Source organism: Colius striatus, chromosome 2 (genome assembly GCF_028858725.1).
Source record: "Colius striatus isolate bColStr4 chromosome 2, bColStr4.1.hap1, whole genome shotgun sequence".
In the NCBI taxonomy this organism is placed as follows: Eukaryota; Metazoa; Chordata; class Aves; order Coliiformes; family Coliidae; genus Colius; species Colius striatus.
In genome coordinates, this window is record NC_084760.1 from 115,014,872 (window position 1) to 115,042,546 (window position 27,675).

Genomic DNA, 27,675 nt, shown 5'->3' on the forward strand with positions numbered 1-27,675 from the left:
TCTGTAGCAGACTTTGACAAGTCATCCCCATATCTAAGCTTGTCTCATATAACTTCCGACACTCCCAGGCTCCTGCACACAACTTCCAAAACTTCCAGGGAGCTCAGCTCCAGAGATATCATGCAAAGAGTTTATAAATATAATTTAAAGTAACACAATATAATCTGGAGGGTTTTTCCCTGATTTTTTCCTGTTCACGGAAAAAACTCTGTGATAAATAAATAAATTAAAAATATCCACTCAGTATTTTAAAGAAACATTGAAAACGAGTCCATTTAATTATCTTTAAAAGTGTGAATTCCAGCATAAAAAAATGAAATTCTTCACAGCTCCTTTTCTCTTACAGGAATTGCAATAACTGAACACTCCAGCGATAAAGAAATAAAACTTCCTTACATATTAGTGGTTAAACTAACTACTCTAAATTAGTTAAAGCAAAAAAAGGTACAAGTTCAAAACGGAAGGGCTTTTCCCACCATGAATATCACATGATGGATTATAGTGCATCTCTAGTCTCAGAAGTGTCCCAATGAGATGCATTTCTGGAGAAAACCAAAACTAGTCCCCCCAAAAACAATGTTGTGGCCACAAAGCTAGCAAAAAGAGATCCAAGACACCATTCAGGAGTGGTGCTGGTTTGGACATGGACCAGATTGCACCTGTGGATCCCCAGAATGCAGCCCTCAATTAGAGTAGAAAGCCATGGTATCCAGTACAGATACTGCCTTCTGCAACAGTAATGCTGAAAAACAGCCTACATTCTTCTTTTCTGAAAAGCAAATCTTTATATCATGTCTTTCTTGCAGATCAATCACCTCCTTTGGCTACAGGGGTCCACAGTCAATAAAACAGCCCTACTCAAAAAACATCCAAAGCCAAACATGAAGCCAAGCAGAGATATGCTTACATGCTATTGCTGACTGGAAGCCATTGCTCGGAAAAGCATTTAAAGACATGATTATTCAGAAGTGAACTTATATTCAAACCATCTCTGAACTCTCTTTATGCTTATTATTGAGCAGATTCTAAAGATGTGGTCTGAAGGAAGTCATATGGATCTAATTTCTTAAATTATTTACAAGCAAACATGCAGGAATAGCTGTCAAAATAAAGGAAACAAATATGGCACCTGTAAAAAAATCTAAACAGTCCCTGATTTGCAAAATCTTTGCAGTTTCTGCATTTCTGAACATAACAAAACTCAAATTACAAGCCAGGGTGATAACATTTCACATGACTATAGAGATCATCTTTTGTTATTCACAAAGTTGTCATCTACCTGAGATTTTTTCCAATCTATGAAGGATCAAGCGGTACATTCAAGGTGCAATAGCACCAGGTGGCAATTGGAAGCACTAACTTATAGATCTTCAGATGTATATTATCATTCTAAAACCAAGTTGCACTGAAAATCCCTTGAACCAGAAAGAGACCAACTACTTATTGCTAGAAATAGTAACTAATAAAAAAATTTTTACTTCTATTTTAGACAACATTTTCTGTACAAAAACTTTCATTACTTCATTATCATTTTTGAAAGTTTCTCACTAATACAGAAAAATGAGTGAAAAAAGATCTAAAATCCTTTATACATGGATGTTTCTAAAGATGAGGAACTCAGTTTGAATCTGAATCTAACAGAAAATGGATTTTGCTACTGAAAAGTCATACAACTTGGAAGCCTCTTTTTTTGAAGAAGACATGGAGAAGCTGGATAGGAGACCACTATGGAAAATCTGTTTACAGCCCTATCCTCAGGTGTCCTTTTCTACTAAACAGAAGTTATAAGAATTGCAAAGGAGTTGTGGGAGGTAGAAGAGAGCAGCGCTATATGAGTCAAGTTTGAAAGCAGCGTTGCTGAGGAAAATGGGCACAGGAGAAATTTTAAGCAATTGCTATGTTGCCTGAGGAAGTCAGGCTTGGTACAGGCATGAAGACCTGTCATCAAGGGAAGAAGCAGTGTATTTTTCTCCCTTCTGTAGGTTGTAGATTGAATCAGTTTGGACAGAAGAGCTGGAGAGCTTAAAGAGACTTCTCAAGTTCTGAATATTTACTTGTAGAAAACCTTCTGACATCTTCTTGTCACAGATTTCAGGCCTGTGTTATCTGTTATCGGGTAATTTTACAGTCCTAATGGCCTGAGTCAGTTGGAATCTTTAGTTGCACAATGATACAGAATGATAAATATAACAACAGGCTCCTTGTTTTACTGTTGCGCTTTGTCTCGAAGGTAGAGAAAAGCTATTTGCATTAGCAATTCCACTACATCAAGCAATAAAAGACATGGGATTTATGCTGCATGCCTCCTGAAATTAAAGATGGCTCTGCAGGGAGGTCAGTTTAAAAATAACTAGAAAAGGTAAGTTAAAAAACTTTTTTTATCCCCCTCCAAAAGTCTTTGTGGAAATGTAGTCGGGAGAGCTACCCAGAGGATCAACTCGCATAAGCTGAGTGAAGATTGTAAGTTCAAGGCCCGTCGATCTTAATTGGGAGAAAGTATTGCAAGGTAAAAGAGAAAGTCACTTAAATTTTAAAAGTCCCAATAAATGTTAGATGTCAAGTAGGGTCAAATACAATAGAGAGGACTCAGCCATCACCCTGTAATGGAGGCCTCTTCAAAAGCTTCTTTTAAACTCATTTACTGCACTTCGTACTGCTAGAACACTGGAACTAGAGACTGTACACGAAAAAATGCTACTTTGCAATCCCCTCCTTCTGTGCCTTTGTTCCACATGAAGGAGAAACCATAAGTACTCCAAGCATTTGCACGTATGCAAGGCAGGCTGCGCCTAGGTCTTGAAGTTAAAAATAAACAAACACAATCAACCTTCCAGGGAGCCCTAGTCAGCAAGAAAGGAGAGGGGTGTCCCGTGGCCAACTTAGATCTGGAGATTGCTGCAGATCTTTGCATCTCTCCTTTAAAGTAGAAGAACCTTAAAAATATACAGTTTAATAACACAGTAAAACCTTTATTATGTCCCATAAGCCCACATCAACCTCTTGAAAGCCACCTACTGTCACACTTTGGTTTTACAAAGTTCTTCACAACTCTAGCAAGGAAGATGATGGCAAGGAAGTTCCCGCACCTTCAGATCCCCCACCAACTCACCCGAGGAGACCACCAGCAATGTTGCTCATCTGTGACCAGGAAACCCAAAACACTTGATTGAGTTTGTGCATAGCACTTTCTCACTGCATTATTTACACCCTGCTCTAGGCAAATCGTTTAAAGCAAAATTTTCCAAGGCACAATAGATGCAGGGAGAAATCTTCGAGACAAAAGCACAGGAAATTATCACCCAAAAATCCTGTGTCAGGAACAGTGTCTCCCTTTATCTCTGCTTCTCCATGCAGAAAACAAAAATACAGCTAGCTGCTTAAGTATCATTAATGATGCTTTAACAATTAATGCATTATAGTGTCATTTAAGTGTTACTAGAGATAAGTATAGGGCTTTGAAAGACAAGAGTACAGCTGAAAATGTGAAGACCAGATTGACTGATTCATTCAAAAAGGAATCATTATGACCATGTAGTTTAAAGCTGGCAGAGCAAAAGCCAGAGAGAAGGCTGAGCAAACAAACCACAAAAATACTTGGACGAAAAGCAAAAGACAACAAGAGCGTGCAAAGAGAGTACAAAGGCGAGCAAAAGAATAGCATCAAGAGACATACAGTTATTTCTGCAAGCAAAAAAGATGGAGACTAGGAAAGATAGGACAAAAATATAAAAGTAAAGTAAGGCAAGAACAATCAAATGTAAGGAAATTGATAAATTGTATTAGGGCAAAAAATAATGAAGAGAAAAACACAGCTATGAAAAACATGCCGCAAACAGAATTATGTAGAAATGTGCTTCCATTTTGCTGTCCTGGGGATAGAAACCCAAGGATTTTTACCTTGGATCTGGATGTGGAAATAGAGGAATGCAGTGAAATCTCCAACTTGAATGATGCCACCTACATAAATGAGGGCAGAAGCTCCAACTATGAAGCTTTATCTAACTGAGGTTACGAAATGGCTTTACATCTAACCTGAAGTTAAAAACAGCAAAGGCAAAACCACATCTTCCTGGTCTTGAGATCTTCCTCACACGCATCTCTGAGGCAAGAACAGAGCTATTGAAACTCAAGTCAGTTAACAGGCAATTAATGACTCAGTAGAGTCTCATCAAAATTTTGGAGCAAAACGTTGAAACATCCGTCTTTAAGGAAGTAATCAAAAGATGAATACTTTGTACTGGCGTTGGAAAGAATGGCCCACCTTCCTTCAGCCTCTCTTAGAGGGCAAAATACAAGATATATTTAATTCTTTAACCATCAAAGATTCTCTGTGTAGATTTCTGGACAAATAACTGTGATCCACTCCAAGATTATCTTCAAGTACCTAAATATGCAAGGAAAATTTCTGTATTAGCCTGTGGAACTTTGAACTTCAGATTCTTTCAGTTTATTCATTTTTATTAGACTGAAATTTTAAAGGAGCTTTACGACACCAGATTGCACAGTGCAAAATGTGTTACATGAGTCAGTAAGCCACACAGGATATTTCTGCATAGAGACAAGGTAGACTAGCATTGAATACTGCCTCAATTTTGGCACCTTTTGAGTGGTTGGCATGCTTTAAAGGAGCAATGGCACACTTTAATCCCTGGCTTCTAGCTTATTTTGGATCCTCATAGAGGTCACTGATGTAACCAACGTTTTGTTTAGCACATTTCAGTTGATGGTACATTTCAGTTCATAGAGAGGCTAACTGCATTAGGATATTGAAGATACCTGCCCTAAGACATGCAGGTCACAGAAACACAATGTCACATAAAAGGAACTAAGTCTGGTGTCTCTTTTGTCTCACAGATTACAAGCAATTCCAAAGCGCAAAAGAAGATGTGTAAATCCTGATTATTCAGGACTGTAGGAGTGTGAGTTTCTTGCACAAAGAAACACCTGGCACAAAATAAACCTGAAATAGTCTGACATAAATATTTTTTTAGAGGACTTTCTGGGAAATGTCTTCACCTTTCCAGCCAGTGCATTTCCTACTCTTGAATCCAGTATGATGGGAAGCTTAGAATCATGCCATAACTTCATTAAGATGACTAAAATAATTGCCTAGAGAATGCTATTTTCCAGCCTGCACATGGCTTAAAACTCAATCTTTTCCTCACAGACAGGGTCCCCTCAATGGTGATTCAGACAGGCACCATATTGTTTCTCCTGCCATACCTAAGAGTAATTTAAAGGTTCAAGCTTGTGCAAAATGTGGCTGCTCAGAAACATTCATTAGCATTTCTGCAATAACAAGGGATTAATTTGTTTCACAGTCCCTCATGGACACTATCTCATTCTCCTAATAGATCCCAGGCCACATTTATTCAAGATCAATCTGAAACCCTTGATCTTGGGGCTATTCAACAGAACAAGTCCTACCTAAATGAATCAGGGACAGTATATCCTTTTCTACGTGCCAAGCTGCTGCACTCTGTGGCCATTGTGCAGTCTGTAAAGCCCATGGATGACTGCATGTACCATTCTTGTTGGGAAGAGTTTGTCAAATGACTTTTTTTGAGCCTAAACACCTTCATAGCTTTCCTATCAAAAATAACACTTTCGCAATATGTAGCATGTACAAAACTGTTATTCCCTAAGCTTGGATTTCCTTATCTGCAACTGCCTTCAAATATGACATAAGCAAGTGAGAAAATGTAATTTCCTTAAATAATACTTAAGTATTGTTTTTGTAAGAATAAAAGAACATTGCAGTACTCTGAGCTAGATGAAAATAATCAGCCTATTCACATTCTTATTTTACAGAAGAAGCTTGTAAGTTCCGTGGTTCTATTTCATGTGTCGGATGTACAAATCCAAAAGCCCTTGACATAAAAAGTTCATTTCCAACAAAACATGATTTACCAAACAATAAAAGCTGCTAAATTCAAAGGGAACATCAACTGCATGATTGACTTAAATATGCTATGCAATTTCCCTTCCTACATTTTAGCTCCAGTACTATGACATATTTCCAGCAAAATGCAACAAAATTAATTCTCTACTTGTGCCCTGTACAAACTCTACGATATAGAGGAAATAAAAGTTTTCACAAAGTGTTTGATAATGGACCACCTTCATCAATCACTATGACATTCCCCTCCTGTGACTTCCTGCAAAGCCTCTGAGTGATCCTGTTTCCCCCTCCATCCGAAAGGCAACGGGAGTTTTCTTCCATCTCCTTAACCATAAAACACAGCTCTTCAGTTAATCCGTCATCTACTAATCACGACTCCATCAGGAAGGGCCCTGAATATCCATTAGCAGCTGGAATGCTGCATTCAACTCCTAGTTTCCTAGCAGAAAAATGTCAGATATTGGAATTGTTACTGCTCACGGGCAATTCTGCAGATGTAGGTGCTTGTGTGAGTAATTTTTACCAGTTTTAGGGCAAAATACAGCAAGAAACCCAGTAGTGCTAATGAAGAACCATCCTACTCGTTACTCTGACAGGTGAAGTTTCCAAAACACACCTCTATTAAATCTGAATCTTTTCCATAAGTATTAAATGTATTTTTAACAATGTATGTCTGTGGCATAACAACTGAAGATACCGCACCCTTTAGTTACCAACACAATGTAAATATTCCTTTTGATAAAGAAAAACAGCTGTTTACTCATGGTTACAGATAAAATACAGATATGCTGCTGTTCCTATGTAAAATGACAGATAAACCTTAGTATGATAAATTACAGCTCAGCATGTACCTCAACAGGATTTCGCCATATTTTTAGCGAAAGAAAGTGGTGTTTCTTCAGGTGGCTAGGCAACTAACTACTATGTGTTCTTAAAATCTTCATGTATTTCAGTAGTTTCTGAAATATTAATAGATCTTACATAATCTTTATTACCAGCATCTTATTTGTAAGGGATGGATTTTGCCCTATCCTGACATAAAACATGCAAGGTACATAGTGGGACAAGTTTTTCTCAATTCAGACTTCAATCATCATCTGTTAAATGAATTTAGAACTTCTCTACTCTCAGTGTTTTAAAGATGCTACCATGCAATTTTGTATGGTAGTCCAACTCAAAATATGCTGTGTTTTCTACACATTTTCAACCCAGTTTTTGACAGTATCATTTTTTTCAAACCTCTTCACACAGCTACATTAACAGTTCATGTTACTTCACAATGGAGAAGCAGTTGGGAAAAAACATATTTTATTACCTTACATAACTTACCATGAAATAATAACATATCCTAGAATGCCACTGATGTATTACATATCTTTTAACTTCCAAAACATTAAAAAAATCCACCCAGAATTCCCATTGCCCAACTCTCTCTCCTAATCTTCTGCAATGTCATCAGCAGCTAACAGGCTGAAGTACAGAATATATAATAAAGTGCATGTAGCAAGTACAGTTCAGGAATTTTACCAAAATGAAGATTTATGATTGTCATTTCACTCTGAAATTCTCCAAGATCAAAGAGTGGTGTTAAAGCCTGACCAATAGCCAAGACAGCAGCTGCCTGGATAAAATATGGTTTCTGTAACACCTACACCTCTTGATGTATAAAAGGTCAAGGGATGCTACTTTCATACTTAAGTTTTCTGCATGACCAGAAGTTCATCAGTAAAGTCCACCTTCAGGCCATGAGTTTCTAAATGGTGACTCTTAACTGTACAGGAAAAACTATTTTAGGGGTGACATGGGGCACAGAAGGAAATCTAAACTTGCCTTCACTGACATTGTAAAGGTTAAATATTGGGAAACACTGCTGTCAGAAGTTCCTGCTCATTGGAATTCCACACATCAAATCCAGGACCTTTCTGGAACTGTGGAAACTTCCTCCTAAACTCATAGACAAGCACACAATATCACAGATGAAAGACTGCTGACTGCTGTGCAGTTAAAACTACTAATTTACTTAGAATATTCTCTCTTTCTGAGACCTCCTGGCAGCTGTTCATTGCAAATGATCCAAGGCAATGTTCACACGCTTGAGACAAGCATAGCAAATTTGAACTAAGGAAACACTTTTTAGGAAGAGGTGAAAAAGGATTTGAACTCTATAGAGAAAAACATGAACATCTTCTGGTTCTGAAGCATTCAAAATTGTATGCACCCAGTCTGTAATTTCTACAAAAGCTAAAAGTTTGTGTATGAATACAAAGGAGTAAAAGTTAAAGAAATTATGCTCTTGTTTTAGAAATAAGGGCAAATGTCAGACAGCAAACTTCCACGTTTTATTTTCTCATTGTTGCACTTGCAGTACAAAGTTCAAACTTACTTTGCGAAATAGTATTAACTATAGGTAAGTGAAATTATTAAATGGTCAAGCAATTTGTGATTCCTGTCCAGAGTAAGTAGATTGACAGCATTTTTGATAGAAAGCTCAAATTAAAGGAATACGAAGGAGGGGAAAAATGGGAACACCAGGAATTAATCTCGGACAACACTTTTTTTTCAGCTCGTAGTGAAAGGCTTAGAGATCTCCATGCCAATGGCTCCATACAATCACACCAAGACACACCTGGAGCCAGGGAACTTCACCTTGCAAAATGGGACTATGAAGCCTTCAACTCAATGGAGTAGGACTTAGTGAATCACAGTTGGTATCAGCAAATGCCACTGATCTACAAGAGGATGAAGGGTGCTGTTCTTTGGCACTCCCTTGACCTCTGCATTTTCTGGTTGCATTGATAAAGGTTTAATAACAATTTTGTTTCATTTTGCTTTTGTGAGCCACAATTCAGAATCTCAAGAGACAAAGTAATTAATAACTGAGATTCTAAGGCTTAAATTCTCTTTGAATTTTGTTCATTTTTTTACTGTATAATCTACCTTCTTTCTTTAAAGGAAAACAGTTTTGTGCTTTCTTGCTTCCAACTAATCCTGTCTGCCTGTTAACAGGAATGAAATGTGAAATGAAACATAGTGAGGTGAATATTAAGAGTTTGAAAATGTAGGCGTGCTTCAGGTAGAGATTGATACTGATAATTTTATCTAAATATAATTCGCAGAAACATTTAGAAGACACAGTTGTTATTGTTAATGACAACTCACAAAGCATGTATATGCCACCATATGCGTATACATGCCTCACAGCCTTCGTACATGTCTCATAGTGAAGACTTGCTGACATAATCATCCATGCAGTTCTTTGCACAATATTTCTTTCCACTCTTTTCATAAGTCTCCCACTGTTATTTCAACCTGTCAAGTTGTCAGGGAAATAGTGTCAGATGCAGTTCTCATGTTATAACTAGGCATGGTATGCACCCAGGTGCTCTCAAGTTTCCTTTGGTGTAAGTTAGTACCAGCTCAGTCTCTTTCTTCTGGCAAGCGTTACTGAGAGAGATAATCCCCAGCTTCCCTAGTCCTTCACCAAACCTCGCATGAAAAACAACACAGCTCAAATCTTCTCACAGCTCCTTCCTTCTGGGTTCTCGGGGCTACAGAGCCTCTCTGTCTCCAGTAATCAAGGCTGGATGATATATGTAACATAAAGCTTTGTAAATAGGTCTTATGAAGCTCTACTTTAGATGTACCAAGAGATCTCAAAATCTAGGAAAAAAAAAAAAGCAAACATCCCTCCATTCCAAAGCCTCACTTTCTTCACTCATGATTGCCTTTTGGAATTTAGCAGAATGCTCAGAGATGTCCTTTGGCACACAGTTTTCCTTCTACATAATGCTGTTCCTCTGTTCTTCGGCCAGAGAGCTCCATCTCTCCAAATACTTCTGAACTATTTTGATTCTACCCCTAATCCTCGTCTCTTTGCTCTGCTCCTGTCTTAATTCGCTTTCATCTCAAGACTCACAGCTCTGCAGGGGAAGAGGACGTGGGGATCTCAGGTTTTTAAGCAGAGCCCATGCTTTCTTCTTAGTAAAATGAAAAGACATCTTATTAGAAATCATCTGACAACAGTAAACAGATCTGAGGCTGACAGTCTGGCCCTCTGCTCTGAATGAGCACCGAAACCAGAACTTAGTTAAAAAGCAGACATAAGCCCAAATTAATGATATGTAAGGCAAGGACAAAAGAGGATAATGATCTACCGAGAGGTCCTGAAGGAACCTTGGCTGACCTAAAAAGCAACGCTGGTGAATTTACCCCTGTCCTTGTCTTTTCTTTCTGGAGGAGCCATAATTGACAATGTAGCAACCCAACTAAATGCTGAGCATCTCATCTACTAAGGGGAGATGGAAGACACAGCTGCTTTCTAACACTTGTCCCCATGTTCATTTGCCCACAAAGTGCCTCTCGCTCTCTCTGTGTAAAATCATCCTACAAAACCAAAATTCTAACCTTTTAGGAAAAAAAAAAGCTAAGTCTATACAAAGCAAATATGTTATCAAAGAGACCAATGGAAAGAAGTAGGCACCATGGGATAATTGATTCTTTCAGATTTTCCTGACACTCTGCTATTGCTCCTGTATCTAAAAGTGACATTGTTCGAGTTTTTACAAAAGCTAACACTGTAGGCTGGCTCCCCACCCCGTAGATGCTGCAAGATAAACATACAACTTATTTTGTTATGTTTTTCATATCCACCTTTTGAAAAATATTCTCTTCCATCTCACAAATCTTACAGAGATATCAGGTCATTATACAGTAAGTCAATTGCCTACAGAAAACACGATTCATTCCAATACTGAGCAATCCCTGTGCTCTTAAAAAATTCAAAACAGAAGAAGAGGAACACTAAGAGCTCCCACCACCATCACTGCAAAACACAACCCGTTTTCTCCATATCTGCCACGTCAGCTGTGAAGACACAGTTGGACAAGACACAGTTTGGCATTCACCTCTTGCACAGCCCCATGTATACTGTAGTCACACATTTAAAACCATCTGATTATAAGTAATATATTAATAGCAGACAGTTAACTGCAGATGCCCAACCTCTTGCCATCATTTGGCCTTGGGCAAAAGAGAGGAATCTAGTTACTCTCTGACTAGTAAAAGTAAATTAAATAGCTGCCAAAAAGAAGTACTTTCAGTGATTCTTATATTTCTAAAGTTCTGATATGTTTTCCTGTGCTATCTGCTCTTTTGCTTTGCAGATCATTTTTACTTTCTTTCCCTGTCTCTACTCTTCATTTCTCCCTTTTCAGTGTCAGGTTTCCTTTCAACTGTCTTGAATCTTCACAATCAATTTTTCTTTTCCCTTTCTCTTCTCTCTCCCCTGTTGAAACCAGAACTCATCGGATATTTGCTGACATCAACTGTCCGTGGACTTCACCACAAAATCCTACCGATATCACTCACCCCTGGCTACTAAAAGAGATTTATAAACCCATGCTCACGTATTTCTACATCATCAAGCAAAGCTGGATGTTTAGGCATTTCCAAAATAAACAGTATTAGCAACAATTAAATCTGCTTGACTCAAATCCCTCTACGTATGGTTACACCATAGATTCACTTAAATTACACATGCAAAACAGCACATAAACTTTCATTACTTGGACTGATTCAAAACCTCACGCTTTTTAAATGCCACTGAGGAAAAAAATCCCACAAACACATTTCTGAGGTGAAATACAGCAGAAAAGTAAACCAGGCTTAAAATAAAACGTTGGCATTTTAGAGGCCTGCAAATAGGATTAGATGTACACAGTCTGTATAAACATTAATAAGTGGGGCTCTATCCAGATCTAATGTAAGATGTATGCGTCTGTGAGTCAAGTGAGGGCCAGCATGAACTCTCTTTAATTTGCAACCAGAAAGTCTGGAGCTTGAAAGAGGTAAAACAGCTCAACAGAAAGGTTCACCAGGACATAGATTAAAATCTTACACTTTCAAACCTCTGTTTCTGTTGGCTGCAGCTCTGTCTGATCACTGCTGAGCTTCAGCACTCACCCACTTTACATCTCTGGCAATCCAAAGACATAAAAAATGAATTCTTTGTTCAAGCTGCTTCTCAGCCTATCATATCCTAAGTAGGAGGTTTCTGGGCTAGGATATTTCTCCCTCCCCACTCACTCCCAGTCTCACCTGAAATGATATGACAATAATTAACTGAAGAATAGTCTTATTCAACTGTTCCTGTTTCTCAGTACTATAGTTCTACTTCTGAGTAGTCCTGGCTAGTGTTTTCTGCTATTCCCAATGATACTCTGTGCAATGTTATCCTGCTGTAAGCTACTCATAGGAGAAGCCTTCACCCCTCTTTGTAAGCCATTAACACAATAGATCACTGGATGCTGAGAAGAAAGCAGTTATTTGTTGGAGAGCTTTGCCTTTCCTACCTCACTGAAGAACACTGCTGTGGGGATGCACTTCAGACACATCTCTGCCCCTCAGCACCACAAAACAAAGATAAAAATCAAAAATAAAAATTCTTTCTTTGTGATTTTGAGTTAGTCTGCAACTTAGGTTGTTTTTCCTTCATGCTAACCAATGAGAAATCCTGCGGTAAGGATCAAAATCCCATCTCCTGGCTTCAGTATGATTCCCATGTTGCCCCTTGGGCAACCTAATAATGCCACATGAGGAAAAGCACAAGACTGCAGTCTAGACTTACAGTGATGACGTTCCCAATGTGCATAAGACCAAAAGAAATGAGCTATAAAAACAAAACTTAGCATTTTCTCAGTTGCATGTACAGCCATGCAAAGAATACAACATCCAACTTTCTGTACTCTGTAATCTTGACTCAGATGAGTTTATTGTGAAACGAAGAAAGTGTTTAGGAGTCAACAATCTAGAGGAATAAGTTTATAAAAGAAAAGTCTAACTGTAGCCTGCAATATTTAATGCAAAAACTGACAAAGAGATGGTAGCAATATACCATCAAATCCTTTGCCAAAGTAAATGAAAAAGTCACCCGGGCAGATAACATCTGGATATGTGCAATCTCAATTTAGTCAAAATCCCAATGTAAACAAGTCCACTGATAGCAGAAGGGTAGTTAAACATTCCACTGGCTTTGGATAATTGAAACCATCTTCCTTTCCTAAAAAAAAATAACAAACCTTTAAATTATCAAACTCTTAGGACAAAACTGATAGCTATTGGAAGGATTCTATTAAAATTTCAATTTTTCTCCTTGCAGACAAACATCTCTGCAAACAATTTTTTGGTTATACAGGTTGGAAACTGGAACAGCTTGCAAAGAGCTTAATACTTGTAAATACCAGTAATATCGAGTATAAGGATTATATATAACATACTGTATTTTCATCCAGCTTATTAGACTGAGACGTATTCTGCTAACTCGATAATGTCATTATTTCCATTGATAGCAATATTAGAAGAAAATGTGAAAGAACATGTATATGTAGCTGTGTAACATGGAGTTTAACATACGCACACCCTCCTGTGAAATCTGTAAATAAAAAAATCCAACCTGGTAGCACTCTGGAAATGACATCAATGGAGCAAGGGAATTCAGTCTCAAACAGATTTCATTTAAAGGCTACGTAGGATCAGTGGAAATGCATCATATTACACCAACTTAATTATATATTGCAACAGTGATTCAGTCAACTCCTGTGCCAACTTCCCGTATTAGTATATTATCATTGATAATGAAGTTTTGACAGTAATCTGAAACATCTGCAACAAGTACCATCAAAGCCACTGAATACAAAACAGCATTAACAAAATACTACTTTTTTTTCCCAGGGCTAACAATGTAGTTGTAGGATAAATATCACTTCAGAAATAATTGTCGTCATATATGAATCAACTTTCATGCCCATTGCTTGAATGCACATGAAATGGGATTATTTATACGTTCTAGCAGTATCCAAACCATTTTTATACAGCAAAGCTGAAGTCTTTACAGCAGGTCAAAGTGAAACGCTAAAGAGCTTTAACAAGGTTAGGAAGCACTAGGGGGTTCTAAGAAGAAAAGAAATCCACTAAGTTGCATTGCAAAAGAAAATAATTAAAAGGAAAATATCACCCACATGTGCCCCAGTAAATCCTAATGACAATTAATTTAAAAAATTATATAAAAATTCTAAAATTCTGTGTTCCTGTAGCTCACAAAGCTAAAAAGCTCATTTTTTTTAAGTAGGTCAAGACTCTCATCTCCATGTAACAGTGACAGAAGCAAGTATTAAACTGGCCAATTTAAAAAGAAAGGGATTATCAGAACACTTATTTGCACAGTTAGGCTGAAAGTAAATCAACTCAAAAGAAATTCAACCAAGCCATATTACACTGAGTAGAATACACCAGTAAACCTGGTAAACAACAGAGAAAACTTGAAAACAAGCTATGAATTTGCCAAATAAAGAAATCAAAAGAGGAAACCATATATTTAAAAAACATGCCAACCTGAAAAGCTTATTCACCAAAAACTGTGTAGTTTACATGAAAATAAAGATATTACATGGTGTGTGCAATGTTCATTGATAGCTTCATTTTATACCACATCCCAACTGAAAGATAACTGACTTAACTCAAGTGTACAGCAGAAGGCAAAACAAATATGAACTAGTTTTTGGTGAGGGGCTTGAGATAAATTTCAAAATGTGGAACATCTGAACTGATTTGCACAGTAGAAATCACATTCCAAGGCCATTTAATAATGAAGGAATCTGGAAGCGATTATCTGATTTTTCTTGCATACACCTTGCTGAAATATCTGTGGACAACATTTTCATAAGTGCAATGATTCAGGGATTTAACTTTGAAGATAGTCACTAGGACAGCCTCAAATTTAACTATTTTGAAGGTGTTATTTTATTGCCTTGTACTTCATAGAAACACAGCCTGGACACGTGCTGTGTACTATTGTATCAATTAGGTATAGGTGTGTTAACAGTGCTGCCTCCCTTAGACATGAATTACCTAGTTAAATCAATTGAAGTCTTTGTGCTTCGATTCCATTTTTCTATTATTCTTTACTGTTGGGATGCTTAAATATTATCATTCTAACCACAAACAGATGCACAGAAAGAGGTCTCAAACTGCTTGTTTCAATCATTCATACTCCTGTGACATTTTGTCAAGGTACAACGAGGCTGCCATGTAGTACGGCTATACTTGGAAAATGTTAAGTTTAAATTACTTTTCTTCTACTGAAAGAAATAAAAATTATTCTAAAGTTATTTTATTGTCCAACATTCATGTCCATTCAAAGGGGAACAATTTATTTGTGTTGGAATATAAGTTTCCCAACAGAAAACCTGAAACTGAAACCAGTTACTCAGAATTGGCTGCTTAGTAGACCTTTCACTCTCCTGAATCAAGTTTTGAGGAACAGAACATGTGCAGAGTCCATGGGGGGGGAGGTGTTAAGATATTATAATTCAAATCTTTAAAATACATTAGTGTGTGTATTCATTTTTAGTTTCATATTCACACAAAGCATGGATAGTTAACCTGCTGCATCATGCAATACCTCAGACAGCCAACAAAAACTTCCATTAAAGTGGCACTCACAAGACAGCACACTACCATGTGCTCCTCTAGGATATTCATGTAGCATAGAACTCATTAACGCCTCTGTGATATTCTTCAATAGTTGCACTGCTCCATTTCAGAATCAACATTTCTGGAAAGTATTTATACCATGTTAAACTTAGATCCCCTGAGCAATGTATTGAAGATAATCACCGGTACATCTGTTTCTGTCATATTTAAATTCATAGCCTAATTCAATTGCAAATAATTAGCTATTTATCACCATGAAGTTCGCATTATAAAATTAGAAAAGGCCAACATGATCCCAACCGTTTAACAAAAGATACAGGCCTTAAAAGGAGAAAAGGGAAGAACAACAAAATAAACCCTAGCAATCAATCCCCCAGTAAATCAAACACAATCAGTTCTGCCTGCCCCCTGCATAAGTCAAATCCCTTTGGGTTTTTCAAAGACTCATAGAATATATTGCCACACATATCAGTTAAGTCCATCTTTCACTTTTATAGCCTGAAGAGGAGAATTATTTAGTCAAAATACCATGAGTACACAGCTCTTGTAATACTGTTGTGACCTCGGTTTCTAACACCTACTTCAGAACATTACTATAACTCAAGAACTTTTTTCACTTGCAAGGACATCTTAATTATCCCACCCGTGACATGAATGTTTTTGGAAGATAAAGTCTGTAATTAACTTGTTGCCAAACAATATGTTTACTGTCCCTGAAGGTCAGTTCTCGTATAAAGACATAAGGACACTTAACTCTGGGAGATGTGTATTGTAACCACCGTCAAACATTAACCAAGTGGTCATCCATTATCTATACTAGCAGCAATGCAGAGTAGGAACATATTCCAAGCACCATAAAACAGCTGTGTTAAAATAAACCTCTACTGAGGCTTGCAACAAAGAAGTAAAACTAGAGAGACAGTGTTTGACCCATTGTCAAAGGATTAGTTAGAGACTCCGCTTAATCTCAGTAGTCAGTCGGTAGCGGGAGAATTTGCTCAAGACGGTCAAACAAGATTGCTTCAGTGCTAGGGAAACCTGTCTTTGCTGATTGCCCTTGTCAGGAGAAATTAAATTTTGAAACTGGTTTTAAAGACTTTACCAAAACAACTGTAAGGGCAACTTGTCTTGTTTAGTTCTGAATTTACACTAGTAATACGCACACATTTGTTTGACTGAGAAATCTGGGATGTGCAAAGGGCAGTGGGGTATGGGTATAACAAGAGGCTTCATCAGACCTGCAGAGCCATCAAGGGCAGTTTAGCATTCATGGTATACCCAAGGAGTTCCCTGTTTCAGGTAAATGACAAGGTAAACCACGTTTCATTAAAGATCTATAATACGCCCATTAGTTACGTACATGAGCTAAGAGAGGTAAAAAGAGAGAAAAGGGCAAACAATGGATTAAAAAGGAAAAACATAATAAACACATGCACAGTACTTGTATGTTGTCATGCTCAGTGTTACTCAGTCTCTGACTCACATCCTCATCGCTATTCTGTATTTCAACAGGAAGCCTAACAGATATTTGGCCCTTACTTCGCCTTATACTCTGCTTAACACTCAGAGACAGATGGAAGGAAGAAGGGGCAAAAAAAAAGCAGCTAAGAAAATCAAGGAGAAGTAAAATAATCTTTGACTAATAAGACATCCTAAACTCAGAGCACACACTCTTTCACTTAGAGGAATGGCTAACAATGGAGACTGTTTCCACTTCGAAGTCTTGGACAATATGGGAACTACTTGTGAAGAAATAGCAGATGGAAGAACCTACACATGGCAAACAGGCAAGAGTGAAAAAAATAAACAGGAAAAAGACATTCAAATGCGAAATAAAGGAAAAATGGAAATGATGAATATTCAAATAAGGGAGGGAAAGATTCAACTACAGAAGGGAAAATACAAAGAATTTAAAAAGGGAAAGAAATCAGAAATAAGGAATGCCAAAATCACTGAACATAAGAAGTGGAGGAGGAAGGAGAGTCTGGAGATATTCACACACAGGTGTGGCCATCTGCACTGCAGTGAACTAGTAAATAAAAAAGTTCTTTTGGCATACCACAGGCCATTAAAGAGGAGACTTTGTATTTGTACTTTTCATGCAAAAGTATTTGATTCACTGGCTCTGTTATTTGAAAAACTCTTGTATGTCAGCACTTTAGATACAGAAATAGCTTGTTCATGTTGAAACATGGACTATTTGCTGTTTTTCCGTTGAGAATAGATTAGATTTCAAATTCCCCCGCTTGGTTACCAAAAGCACTTCCATCAGCTGGAAACACTTTTCAATCCATCTCACCAACTTTTGACCTGTGCTAGTTTCTTTTGGAAGGTGAAACCAGTCGGGATCAGGCATGGATAAGCAATTCTCCACTGAGAGCATGTCAAAGAGACACAGAGCATTCCCCAAGCCAGAATGCAGCAAATGTGTATTTTTTGAGAATGGACACATATTCAGAGCTGTTCATATCAAAAAAAATAACAAGACTCTCTATCACTCTGCAGTTTCTCTTGTAGATGAGCATGGGCATTGCACGTGCTACTCATTTTCTGAAATAATATTGGAGAGTGCTGTTTACATGCTGCCTATAGACCAACTGATTTCAAGAACGCAGCATATTAAAGCAATTGAAAAGGACATTTATCTCTGCAGCACAAAGTGAAGAGTCTGATTACTAGACAAAATAACTTACATACTGTTACACTAGACATATTTGCCTGAATACTATGGCACAGTAAGCATTATATGATCAGAGAAGACTTCAGCTCATCTCAGCCCAGAAATGTTCACGCTTACTCCTTCACTACTGCCAGGGATCTCCTCCAAGTGCCAGCCAGCTGCACATTGATTTTTGACTGAGCTCTCCCCTTTGTGAAATCGAAGACAAAGAACTATTGCTACAACTCATGGCACCTGACAGTATAGTTACATTGTCTTAACAATACTGTAGATGGAAGCATACCTCAGCCCTTACTCACATTCTTCCCATCATTCTCCTTCACAATCTATCCACACTTGTTTTTTTTTTTTAAAAAAAAGAGGTCATCACAAATCCAGCTCTGATATCTCTTTAATTTCCCAGATGATCTGCCGACTTACTTGTGGTTTGCAGGAATAAAAGCTTCCTGCAGGATGGTTGCACCCAGCAGAGAATACAGATGCCTTGTTGCAGCAGGAGGAAGAAAATCAGAGCTGAAGTCATTATCCTCTTCATCACCACCACCACTCTCCATCCTCTGTGTAAACTCTCTGACAGCATTCCCCTCCTTATCTCCTTCTAGTGTGTCAAGTGAAATGAAAAGGTTACAATTGAAGGCTTGTACATAGTCTTTGGGTTAGATATCCACTTTTTCTTTAACCAAAAAAGAGTCCTACATAAGGCAAAATATTTTTAAAATCCCAGAAACATTAAGGTTCAAGCACTAAATTTGCCACCTGAGCTGAATTATGTGCAAAGTCTAACATTGCTCCCCAGAAACATATGTAATACTTGCTTCCCAAACTGACAATTGGAAGCCAACTTTCAAACCAAAATCTTGTTCCAATATCCACCAGGATGTCATAGGTGCAAATCCCCACCCTTTGAAACACCATACTCCATTATACTACTCTTCACACAATACAGGCATACTAAAACTGGAGCAGGTAAGTACTCTTAACTTCAATGAGGCCACGGTTTCCCTTTTTATTTTCTGTATTTAACATCTCCCTGTTCAATCCTCTTTCTCTCTTTCACATACAATCAAGTAGACAGTAAGAAGTAAAGACACAGTGCTGTGAAACCCTCTAACTAAACAGTCTGCTGTGATTCAGACTCACTGGGATCACAGGCTACCACTCAATTTCACTCACAGCAAGAGCCACAGGTAAAGCTTCACATGAAAAAAAACCCAACAAAGCACGTTACTAAATATTCAGTTTGCAGTGCAACGTGCCAGCAAGTGTCCACTGGATGATGGATTGCCCTGCAGACTCTCTCCACATGCAGTCACCCATGGCTCAATGGTGGCATGTTACCCCAAGCTGAAGTCTATTGAATGGTGTAAATTTCCAAGTTGTTTATAAGTCTTCGCAAAACATCAGCTTTTAGGTTTTCCATCTTTTACAGTTAATTCAGAGGTATAAGGTCAAAGTATCTGAACCTTAGTTTTGCATTAACATCATAAATGATCAAAACAACTCATTAACTATGATTCATCTTTTTGTCTAGAAACAAGTAAATGTCAGTATTGTCAGGAAAGGGAAAAGTTTATTATTAAGCTCTGGCTATATTGATCCCTCAGACTATGTGCTTGAAGACAGCATTCAAGAGCAATTTTAAAAGAATTAGCACTTGATTTTCCATCTACTTCACTGGGAATTTCAGAGAATTCATATAAAAGAAAAGTTATGCAGATTCAATATTGTTATATGAAGCCATCTTGAAATTTGCTTAATTGTAAGATAGAAAAATAATTCAACAGAAAAGGACACAAGATGACTGGAATAAGCACAGAAAACAATGGCGTTTGAAGATGTGGACATCAAGCCAATAATCTTGTACAACTCAACAGAAAGCTCAGTTCTCTTTTGTCTTAACTTTTGCTAACACTGACAGCCTTAACATTTCTGCTGCATTAATTTTTTACCTTCCCTCAAAGAGAAACAAGGAAACCGTCTTGTTTTCCAGCATGTACAGAGTAACTAAGCAATCCATATCAAGATCTCACTGATAAAAACTTTCAAATATATCCTCCCCATCAGCGAAGATCACTGAGGGAACCCCAAACCAAGAGTCATTTCAGGATGCCTGATTTACTTTATGATTATCTGAGTCATAGGATGGATAGAGCAGTAAACCAGGGAGGGCAGAGGGCACAGAGACCATCTTCTTGTCTCATGAGAAAAGGCTCTCAAATGAGGAAAAAGCTGTTTGACTAATACAATCTAAGTTAATAACAATGATAATAAAACATTATACCTTTGGGTATTTTGAACATGAAATTAAGTCATTTATTTAAAGTATCACATAACAGCTCTAAAAACAGTAGACACGGGCACTTCATATTTTTTACGTACGAATGAGTATTGCATGTAGATACCTAATGCCTTGCCATGTCATGACTGCAGAACAACAGCAGATACTTATCAACTCAGCTTTAATTAATTTACTCCCAAATGAATACTCCATTTAGAAGGAAATAAATTGTAATTTTATCCTGGAAGACCACTTCACACAAATGGGACAAAAATGTTACCTTATCTGATTTTTAGCTATTCTCTAATCATGCAGAGACTTACTATAAAGGAACTTAAAATCATTCTAAAAAAACCCAGCTGCTATTGCACTTAAACATTGCATATTCCTCTCTGGACAAAATCCTGAGGGAAATGGCTAAATTGCTTAAGGCTTGTTTTTCTTACATCTCACATAGACATGCCTCAAACACTCATATATCACTTATCCATCACATTTTAAAACACCTATGTGGAAATATTTACAAGTTCAACAATGTTTCATTGCTAATGTTCTGCTATTTTGGTGTTTTAATTGCTTTACTTCTCACAGCAGAACAATGTTTGACATTAGTACTGAATCTCATAAATTGTCACTTCAACAAAAGATGTACCCTTGAGGTGAGATAGTACAGGCCATGTGAAAGTCCCCATTATAGCTTAAAACCTTCTCAAAGACTCCTGGTTGTTTTCAGAAAGTCAATGGCAGGATTATGCTCTGAGGCACAGGAGGAGTGAGTTATATGTTATATGTGAGCTCATTTTTTTGTTTGTTTTTTTTATTGTAGGGGAGGTTTTTAAAAAATATTATCAGGAATCAAGAATAAAATATGAAATGAGATGTGAATTCAATACTCATTCAGTAACACTGACTCTGGAACAAAAGCTTGATAACAGTGTACTGGAGATGTACACTTAACATTGTGCTAGAGACATAGAATCCTTGTCATTTTTCTTCATCGCTTCAAGACATCTGACTAAGGAAATGGCAAATGCTATAATACAAAGACCAGTGTATAGCATAAAAGCATTTAAAAAAGCTTCACAATAATATCCAGTGACTCAGCATGTCAGAAGCTTACAGGGACTGTACAGTTACCAAAGCTTATCATGTTGCAATAAATTTCACTAAGTTAATTTCTTAAAATGCTAATTGTTGCTTTTATAACAATGTCAAAATCAAAACGCCACAGGTATCACTCTCTAAAGAAAACCCAGCAATCTGGTCTAATTGTTAATTGACTAATGAAAGTTAATTTTTAAGTCAGGGCAGCGGAAATTTTGCACTTGCATGGCATAATTTCTACAGCAACACAGGCCTATGCTTTAATGATAGGGATGCACATGGACACAGATTGACATCAAACACTAGGACAGCATACGGCACATCTAGTCATCTCCAAAGGTTGAGACATTTCTCATAATGATGTCTTCTTAAAAGAGCTGCAAAGAGAAGGAAGTAGAAGCATGCAATTGTTTGAAGAAAATTGTCCATTTTTTCCATTGCTCTTGTTATTTTTTCAATTTGTGTATCATGAATATGACCCTCTCCAAGGATGAGAGTGTCCCCTGTCAGCTGAAGAGTGACCATAACAATGCATGTATTGTTTTGTTAACATGTTTTGATGCATTACCCCAACACTCTGTGTTGTCTCTTATTTGTTGTCAACCTATATACAAAAGGAAGACTTGGCTATTGTCAACTTCTCTATATTTCTCCCAATGCACTGTGAAAAGGATTTCTGCCTGCTAAAAATGAGCACAGCAAAATTGCAGATCCTTACATTTCCCCAAAGTCTGTCTCTGGCACGCACAATGAATCGGTCAGTGCCCTTGGGGTCACCTAGATCACTCAGTTTTAGGGTATAGAACCACTCAGAAGATGGGGAGGTGGACAGGAACGAAGGCAGACAGATTCTACCACATTTTGGCAAGGAAAAAAAAAAAGTCTGCAGTCCTAGTGCTACAGACAAGTGGCCTCCAAATCCTCCCTCACTCTGCCCCAGGAGATAATCTTCAAAAGAAGTAGCAGATACGTGCTGACCTAGGGGTAATGAAGACACTTCTTGAAGGCCAGTCTGTGTCACAGGTTTAAGTAGCCTGTGGGGTCCTGAGCTGCCCTTGCCTCACCTGGGTGAACATAACTCACACTAAATTAATTTTCTCCACAAGAGAAAAGAGAGAATCAATATTTATTCCAGGATCAAAATGCTTTTCGCTTAAAGAACTCAGCAGTCAAGAAAAATGAGGAGCAATCATTTTGTTCCCATGACAAACAAAAGCTTCCTTGCCAATAGACACTGTATATTGACAATAACCTGTAAGCATCATAGCAAGCATAGTAATAAGATGATATTTTGCTGCAGTGGATTTCTATCTTGTAGACAGTATTTTGTGGATCTAAACAGGAATTTTAAAGAGTCAAAATATCGCATTTTCTATTAAAATAGTAAGATTTATATCATTAAAATTAACACTTTTTTCATCCACAGAACATTAGCTTTATCTAACATGTCCTAATTTAAAAACTGAGGCCATAAATAATAAAGTGACAATTACCAATTCAAAATGCAAGTAATTTAGGGTGGTTTTTTTGGAAACTATTATTTTGTTTTATTGCAATTAATTTGGTGGTGTGTCAAGCTACCACCAAAAATGGCACACCAAATTAATTTTCTTCTTATTAACCATGGCAGGTCAAATAATTAGAAAACTGAAGGTGTCTTGGTAATGAGACTTAACTCAAGGACACTAATTTACAATGACACAGGTTCCTCCTTTCTGTGTCACCTCACAGACTTAGTAAGAAATCCTTGAAGGGTCAAACCCTTATGTCACTTAGAAATGATTTTGATCACTCTCTATTTGAACTGTATTCATTTTGCTTCTAATACAACTTCCAGTTTTCACCCTGTCACATCAACTTGGCCTTTAGTGGCTTGATTCTGTTTCAAAAGATGTCATAAACCACGCTTGTCATCACCTGCTGCATTACATAGACCTCAGTGGTAACTATGTCACAGGCCAAATAAAACCAGCTTTTGTTTGCCACCCACTGATTGAGACATATATGAACAGTTCTGGAGCTCCAGTTCATAAAATGGCATAAGTTGGTATTTAATCAATCAAAAACGTTCAAGGGAACATAAACTCTCCATAGTCCTTGGCATATTTCTGAATGTATTAGAAACACTTGTGACAGCACAGTTTCCACAAAGATATCCATTCTATTTCTTTCCAGCATCCTTTAATCAACCCAGACCAAATCCTCTATGTACCATTGCACTGTGATGTAGTATCTTTCTTCTCTTTTGGATTTTGTGATTATTTCTGATAGCAAATTTCATCTCATTTTACAGAAAAACACCACCTCTAAGAGTAGTCAGTGAAAATAAACAGCAACAGTGACACAAAAACTTGCTCTTTGACAAGTACGAGAATGAGTGTAGGCTCACTCTATCCAGTCAGTACAAAGAAATGCTCAGTCCAGAAAGTGATAATCTGATGTTTTAATACTGGATGTTACAAAATGGATATTAATATGGACAGAGAAGACAGTGAAAACAAGATTAAAATGCAATCAAAAGTGCCATTTGATTTTTATAGGAGTTTTATTGAGGATCAGGAAAACCCCTGAGCTGAAAATAGCTAGAGGTTAAGAGAATACTTTTGAGAAGCATAATCTATGCTTGCTCTGTTCCTGCTCTTCCCTTTGCACTCATTTACGGTCATTATGGGACTTGTTGCTTTTTTTTCTTTGCCATTCACACCATTCTAGAGATGCAGTAACAGCCGGCTTCGTGCATGGAGAGGATGGCGTAAGCTGCTGCTACATTTCCCAGTCCCCAAACTCATTTAATATAAAATCCTCAAGTTGAGGACATAACAGATATTAAACTGATAAAAACGTATGCTATGCTTGATCTTTGCCAAAAGGTCAAGAAGCAAACACAAACCAGCAGAGTTGATCGTTTCTTGGTCTGACTCAGCGAGCACATTGAGACTGAATCTTCATAAGATTTTAACATGACAGAAGCAATATTTATGTAGCTTTAGCATTTAGATTTATTTCAAGAAGCTGCAGACAGACTATAGATCCCAAATAACTCACTCCAGGATTTCAATGAGGTCATGATTTTGCACCTAGAGTAACTGTTCCCCGATAGGAACTTGGGAAAGCTAATGATGCTATGTCCAACTTCCTAAAATATTCCAGTCATGGTCTGATTATGTCCTCCATGGGGAACTAAAGAAAAAAACACTGACCACCTTCCCTCTAACCTCCTGCCCACTCCAAACACTTAAGAAATCTTCCAGTTTCTGAAGCATTATTTGGGTTATTTTAAAACCTTCTCCTAGATCAGAGAACTATATCTTCCCTACAGAAAGCATTTCATAAAATTCTAAAAAAGTTGAGGAATTGTTTAATAAATAACTTAAGGACAGAACTACATACTGCAGTGCATTTTCTTAATGCTTGCTGGACTCCGAGTATCTTACACGCTCAAAGACTACAACTCTGTCTTGACAAAGCATGATTTTTAATTACTCTGTATCAAACTACACAATAAATTAACACATAAAATGGCCACACACAAAGAACACTAAGACAATACTACTAAAGCTTCAAGAAATCATCCTTCCATGTGGAAACTAAAAATGTCTTTTGAAATTAATGAGTAATAATAGGAGACGTTTGAGTAACTTGGAACAAGACAATGATTTCTCAAAAATTATTTCAAGAATAATTTGTAAACAAGCTTGGAAATCTTTTTATTTCCCATTATATTTTCAATCACTCATTATAATCACTAATTATTTATAAGAATAGAACAGTAGGTCAAAAGTAGAGGGAAATATATTGTTACAGCAAAAATATCCAGCTAACATACTGATGGTGCTCCAAGATGCACAAGAGAGCCAGTCAACTATAAAGTAATTTTTTTACTTTCAATACAGAGTATTCAGTAAATCACTATCAGCACATCTACTGGATTTTAATGAGTTAAAATCTTTTAATAGCATAGCTTTGTTCTTCAGTTTAATCACCTTTCCCTAAGGCTCTGAACAACATTTAAGCATGTGCTTAATTTGCTCTTGAAGTCAACAGAACTTTCAGAGAACACTGGAAGTTGAACATGTGCTTAATGAGATTTACCGAATCAGAATGCGTAAAAACTGATGTGAGCAGAATCAAAGCCCAGAGGCATTAGACAAGTCCACTCTGAGTCTCCCTAAAGATGTAGTGCCTCCACAACGCAAAGGAAAACATGATCATTATGGTGACGTGTCTACTGTACACTCGTACTTCTGAAATACTTATTTAGCAAAACATATTGCAGACTTCAAAGGTCTTTAAAGCACGAAAAGGAAAAACCCCCTCAACTACAATACTAACTGGGAAGTTTTGTTTGTTACCAGTAGCTCAGTAATACCCTTTGACATGAGGCAAGTGTTGATTTGTTTCATTTTTCCTCTAAAAGAAAATGTAGCATAATTAAAACATTTTGATTGAGGCAGGAGGGAATAGAAGGATGGGAGATAATACACGTATTTTAGCTATCTGTTCCTCTGTGAAAAAGAAGGAATGTAATCCTATATTAGTATCTCACTTCCTCAATCATTCTGGCAAACTATATAATCCTCTCAAACTTGCATATGAACGAACATCAGCATTATACCAGATGATACTCTTCCTCAGAGCAAATTAAATTACCTGCATGCTTTTAAGCCCCCTTTTTTACTACCAAAACCTACAATTTCTTCCTAATGAGGAGTTTAGTTTAGCAAATAACAACTCAATGATATTTAAATGCAATATATAAAATAGAAAACTGTTCTTCACTATTTTGAGTAGCATTTAAATGGCTTAAGTGAACATTTGATTGAATTGTAACTAATATTCATCTTCCTTGACAGCAAATATTAAAAAAGGAGTAGACTCTAAGAAAATTTTTCAGATTCCACACTCATTCTAAATGTTCAAATGTGCCTTGATTTTAAATCTTTCTATTCTAGTTTATGTGACGGATCTGGTTCTGACATCAAACATCAGAGTTTTTTTCCTGCCCAGAATGTATTACAGAAACATTCATCCATTTATCCTAACAATATACTATTACCAATTCTTTCTGTACGGTGCTGTCAAAATTAGCAAATCTCTTAAAGACAAAAAATTTTCAAGCTTAGATTTTGCACATACCAATTGTTACTCGAACTTGACATTCAATAGCATGGAAGGAGTTAATCTTCCTCACTCTTTTTTAAGAGTAAAAAAGGCTAGGAACAGCTGTCACTCAGGTGATGAATACAAGCTGCCAGCCTTTTAAACAGCAGGTACAGCATTTGAGCTCTGAATTAATTAGCATTCAGAAGGCCTAAACACCGCTTGATAACTCCTGCAAGATAATTTTTGTCCTTTCCTGCAAATTAATACTGCTATTAAGATGACACAATGCAGGACACAATGCAGATCGTAACTGTACCCATTAAACAAAGTTTCACAAATAACAAATGAGAGGTTCTAGCCAAGAATGCATCAAGTCAAATAAAGCATTGCTGCAAATACCGTACAGGAATTTGCCTCTGCTTTTTCACGGCATTCACAAAAACACACAGAGAACAAATTCCTGCGTAACGGCATGAAATGTTTTCTGCGTATAAGCACAGGCTTCTCAGAAGTTCAAGTTTCTAAATGTTTAAATAGTGGCTTTGTCTCAAAAGCATTTGGGCTACTTTCGTACAAGAGCCCCTTTTAACATACGCATGTACACTGAAATGACAAGTTAGCAAGGCCACGGAGATTATGTTTATAAGGTCTTAAAAAACAAGGCCTCCGCCAAATGCTGTTGCACCACTGTATCAAAGCCTGAACAACCCGGTGTGAAAAACCTTCCTTCTATATATAGTGTTTCATTTAACTGACAAACATATTTTCTAAAGCACAAAAATGATTGATATCAGAACGTAATGATCTTTAATAAGTGGCCATCTGTCAACAGCCAAGGAGTAAAAAAGCAGCACATTACCATTTCCCAAAAGATTAGAAATATTGATGCTAATTAAAAGGCACATTATCATTATCTCAAAGCAATGGCTAAATGCTCATCAGACTTCAAGTCCAGCAAGGGGAAGGCAGGAGACCTACAGATACAAGTGCTCCCTAAATGAACCATTTGAGGTGATAACCACTAAACTGGTGTTATGATAGCACACAGGTCCAAAGTTGGTAAATAGCAGGTAACTCCTGACTGGGTGGGCGAGCAATTGAATCCTGACCTGACATCTG

The 27,675-nt window shown here is 37.2% G+C and overlaps 1 protein-coding gene and 1 pseudogene across 2 annotated transcripts in view; both read right to left on the reverse strand.

Moving 5' to 3' along the window:
• Nucleotides 1–27,675, reverse strand: part of MACROD2 (mono-ADP ribosylhydrolase 2) — an 858,454-nt gene that overhangs the window by 440,606 nt on the left and 390,173 nt on the right. The window lies entirely within an intron of this gene.
• On the reverse strand, nt 24,163–24,336 carry LOC133625038 (U2 spliceosomal RNA; annotated as a pseudogene).